At 36.1% G+C, this 5,118-nt stretch overlaps 1 non-coding gene across 1 annotated transcript; it reads left to right on the forward strand.

Annotated features, from left to right (window-relative positions):
* Positions 1–531: 531 nt before the first annotated feature.
* On the forward strand, positions 532–638 carry LOC118631342. Its single transcript, XR_004959812.1, has one exon. It is a non-coding gene; the product is annotated as a U6 spliceosomal RNA (small nuclear RNA).
* Positions 639–5,118: the final 4,480 nt, after the last annotated feature.

Raw genomic sequence — 5,118 nt, forward strand, 5'->3', positions numbered from 1 at the left:
CCAGGTTCAGTTCCCGCAAGGGCCGTGTACCACCAAAAAAAAAAAAAAACTGTTATATGAAAATATTTTATAAAAATTCTGATTACAGTCATTCCTTATTTTGCTTCACTGTATAGAATTTTTAAATAAGTTCTATTTCTGATTATCAAAAGAATTCTATAATATGCTCACTGCTGGGGCAATTAATTTTTATTTATTTATTTATTTATTTATTTTTATCCTCACCCAAGGACACTTTTTGATATTTTGTTCAGATAGAGTGGGAGGGAGAGAGAGAAAGAGAAACATCAACGCGAAAGGGACACATCGAGTAGTCACCACCGGCACAACCCAACCAGGGCAATTGAGGCACTTGCCCTTAGCGGGAACCAAACCCGGGTCTCTCGGGACCACAGACTGACACTCCAACCACTGAGCCAAACCGGCCAGGGCTAATTTTAATAGTATACTCAGTGCTTCATGGTCCTTGCATTTACCAGGAGGGTGTATGCCTTTCCATCTTGGGATGAATATGAAAAATAACTGAAAAGTGTGCTCACTTTGGCAGCACATATACTAAAATTGGAACGATACAAAGAAGATTAGCATGGCCCCTGTGCAAGGATGACACGCAAATTCATGAAGCATTCCATATTTTTAGAGATGCAAATTAAAACAACAACGAGGTATCACCTCACACCTGTCAGAATGGCCGCCATCAACAAATCATAAAACGTGTTGGCGAGGGTGTGGAGAAAAGGGGACTCTAGTACACTGCTGGTGGGAATGCAGACTGGTGCAGCCACTATGGAAAACACTATGGTGTTACCTCAAAAAGTTAAAAATTGAACTGCCATTTGACCCAGTGATCCCACTTCTAGGAATATACCCTACGAAGCCTGAAACACCAATCAGAAAGAATATATGTACCCCCATGTTCATAGCAGCGCTATTTACAATAGCTAAGATCTGGAAACAGCCCAAATGTCCATCAGTAGACAAATGGATAAAAAAGTTGTGGTACATATACACAATGGAGTACTACGCAGCTGTAAGAAAGAAAGATCTCTTATCCTTTGAGACAACATGGGAGGACCTGGAGAGTATTATCCTAAGCATAACAAGCCAAGCAGAAAAAGACAAATATCACATGATCCCACTTATTTGTGGAGTATAATGAACATAACAGTCTGAGGAATGGGGTAGTCCCAGAGATGTGGAAATAGGAAACAGACTGACAATCACCAGAAGATGGGGTGGGGGGAGAGATAAACCACAGAAGTTATATGCATGTATGCATGAACAGTGGACATGGACAACAAAGCTGGGGACGGGGCGGGGAGGGAGGGGGAAGGGGAATCAGTGGAGAAACATCAGTAACAAAAATAAATTAATTAATTTAAATAAATGAATAAGTAAAAGTAAAAAAAAAAACAGATAAAATCTGAAATTCTTATTAAAAATCTTAGATAATTAAAAAATAAAAATAACTGAAAAGTTGGAGATAAAAACTATTTTTAACATTCATTTCCTTTCTTGGCATTCTCTTTGCTTTATTCTCACTAGTCTCTCTCTCTCTCTCTCTCTCTCTCTTTCTCTCTCTCTCTCTCTCTCTCTCTCTCTCCTCTTTGACAGTTATTAGGGGATGGAAGAGTTAAATTAAGGAAAAGTTTATTAAAGAAGGAGAATTCCAACTTTTCCTTTTGAAGAGTGGAAGAAGGGCAATTGTGAAAGAAGAGATGGGAAAGAAGCATACAGGAGTCACTGGGAGAAACTACACATGCAAGCTGAGGAGTCTCTTAACTATGACTACCCCAATACCCTGCCAAAATCTTCATATATAACCACAGGTTAGGTTTGAAGACCACTGCTCCAGGGTATATATTAAGAGAGGAATTACAAGCTGTACACATTTTCAACTTTACAGGACATTGACAATTCCTTCTAAAGCAGAATCAGTTTATATGCCTACAGCAGTCATGCTTCACGGTGTATTTTTCATTGGTATTGTATTTTTTTGTTTGTTTGTTTGCTTTGTCTTTCCCCAATTATTAAAATGGCTGAGTATCTTTCATATGTTTCTTAACCATTTGCATTTCCTATTCTGTGAATCCACCCTTTTTTACTAAGTTCTTTGCCTTTTTCTTAACTGTAAATTGTATTTACACATTCCAGATACTCATGCTTTGTCATTTATATGCATTGCAGATAGCTTCTCCCAGTTCAGAGACAGATTACTTAAACCTTTGTCTCACTTTCCTATTTAAAAAAAAATGAGCATGGTAATACCTTCCTAAAAACATGCTAATCACTTAATCCTCAAAACAACTCTATAAGGTTGATATCATTAATCCTATTTTTTAATGAGAAAATTCTAGGTTATATCAAATTGTTTACCATAGAGGTTGTAACCATTTTTATCCTATCCATCAGAATATGTATGTCCTTTTTGCTCCACTTGAAATGATCAGACTTTAAAATTTTTGCTGGTATAGTAAATGTGAAATAAACTCTCTATTTTATATTCCGTATTTCCCTGCTAATGAATGAGGCTCAACATCTTTTCATATGTGCATTCTTTATTCTTGGTTTCTCTTCTCTAAAATGCATGTCCATGTATTTTGCCCATTTTTAAATGGGTTATTTGTCTCTTTCCTATTGATTCATTGGTTTTCTTTACATAGTCTGGATATATGTGACAAGTAGCTTCTCCTGGTTTATTCTCTTTGTGCTGATACTCGATAAAAACAACTTTCTAATTTTAATATAATTTGCTTTGTTTTCCTTTTTAGTTTTGTTTTTCTTACGTTTATTACCTTCCTTTAATTTAAATCCTTCTATGGGATAATATATAAAGATGGTGGCGTAGGTAACCATGGTACTCGCCCCCTCCCACAACCACATCAAAATTACAACTAAACTACAGAACAACCATTATTCAGAACCACCTGAAATTGAGCTGAATGGAAGTACTACAACTACAAAATTAAAGAAGCCACATTGAGATTGGTAGGAGGCATGGATGGACTGATCCCACACCCATGTGTTATGGATAAAAATCAGGAGGATTTTGGATAAAAAAAGGAGGAAGGTCCTTTCTGAAGAGTGACAGGTCCCCCTCCCATACCAGATGCCCAGCTCAGGCTTCCAGTGCCAAGAAGAGAAGTCCTCATAACGTATCCTCTTAAGGACTTTAGTGATGCATAAAACAAAATTGGCAAAATATTGATTACTGTTAAAGCTGGATGTTGGTAAACTGTTTTAAAGGACTTAGCATACTTACCCATTGAACACACACACACACACACACTTTTATACACATGAATGAATACAGTTTTATTGAAGAGAGTTTTATTTTTTATCTTTTTAATTAAAACATAAAATTTTATTTTATGGAGGATTTTTCAATCACATAAATACATTTCAAGATATATTTTATCTGTGCCTGCTCTTTTTTTGTTGTTGTTCAGTTGTTTGTTTTTGTACCATATACTTTTTTTTTTTTTTTTTTTGGTACATGCCCCTAGCGGGAACCAAATCCGGGACTCTCTGGTCTGCAGGCCAATGCTCCAGCCGCTGAACCAAACCAGCCAGGGCTGAACCATATGCCTTTTTCAGGGTTCCATTCTCTTCTTGATTTAAAAAAAAAAAAAAAAAAGATTCTTAAGTTTCTTCATTAAGAGTCTGTGACAAGTTTTACTTTTGTTTTTTGTTGAACGATAATTTAACTGGGTATGAAATTCTAGGCTGATGGTTATTTTTTCTCAGCATTTTTGTAATATTACTCCTTTGTCTTCTGACATCTATTATTTTTTATGAGAAGCTAATTTGCCCATTAAATTGTAATCCCTTTGTAGATAATGTGTCCTTTTCTTCTGGCTGCTTTCATATTTTCTCATTATCTATGATGTAAAGTGCCTAGTGTGTGAATTTATTCACATATCTACTGCTTGATATTTGGAACGTAGTGTCATTTAAGAATATACATCTTTCTTTAATTTTATAATTATTTAAATTTGTTATCAAATATTGCATGTTCAAAATTTCCTCCATTTTTCCTGGAACTCTTATTAGATATCCCTAAAGCCTCCCAAATGTATCCTTCACATCTTTAACTGATTGTTTATATTTTTCTTTACATTGGGTCCTGGGTGAATTTCTCACTACTATTTCCCAATTTACTAATTCTCTAATTCTTTCTCAATTTGAGTTTGTCCAGCTATTGACCTTTTTATAGAACTATGTTTTTATTTCTGCTCATTTCTTAAATGGATATTGTTCCTTAATTTATCCTTTTGAGGAGATGATATTTAAGTTGAGAAAGTAAAAGCCATGTAAAGTGCCAGGTGTAGAGCATTCTAGGCAAAATGAATGCTTTGGGAACTGGACATTGTAATTTTTTCCCCAAAACTCTGTGTACTTCTTAGCCAGCGTTTATTTTCAACTTGACCTATCTTATAAGCACAGCTGATTACAACCCAACATGTTCACTGAATCTAGAGGCTTTTGGTGCTGTATCCATCAACTCATTACCTAAGTTTAGAATGTGAACAATATGATGCACAGAACTTTTGTTTGTTTGTTTTATCCTCACCCGAGGACATTTTTCCATTTTTTGTTCAGATAAAGTGGGATGGAGAAAGAGGAAGAGAGAGAAACATCGACATGAAAGGGATACATCAAGTGGCTGCCTCCTGCACGACTCAACCAGGGCCGGGGACAAACTGCAACCGAGGTACGTGCCCTTAGCAGGAACCAAACCCAGGTCTCTCTGGACCGCAGGCTGACACTCTAACCACTGAGCAAAACTGGCCAGGGCCATGCACAGAACTTTTGAGTGGCTGACATCATTGAGTAAGTTCACATACAGAAATAATACAGAAGTGCACATACAGAGTAAGAGACATGCAGAAGCTTTGTTTCATTAGGTCAGTTCAGCCATAATGTAGCCCAGGGATAAATATGGGCATGAGCTGATGAGCAACCACTGCATGTTATCAGTTGTTAGTGACAAAATGAAAATTCTGCTTTTAGTGTTCATCATATTCAATAAAATAATCCTATAAATATAAATAGAACAGTTCAATTTCATCACTTTGTACCTCTTGATTATATATAAAAATGCATACTTGGGCATTA

Source organism: Molossus molossus, unplaced genomic scaffold, assembly GCF_014108415.1.
Source record: "Molossus molossus isolate mMolMol1 unplaced genomic scaffold, mMolMol1.p scaffold_m16_p_15, whole genome shotgun sequence".
In the NCBI taxonomy this organism is placed as follows: Eukaryota; Metazoa; Chordata; class Mammalia; order Chiroptera; family Molossidae; genus Molossus; species Molossus molossus.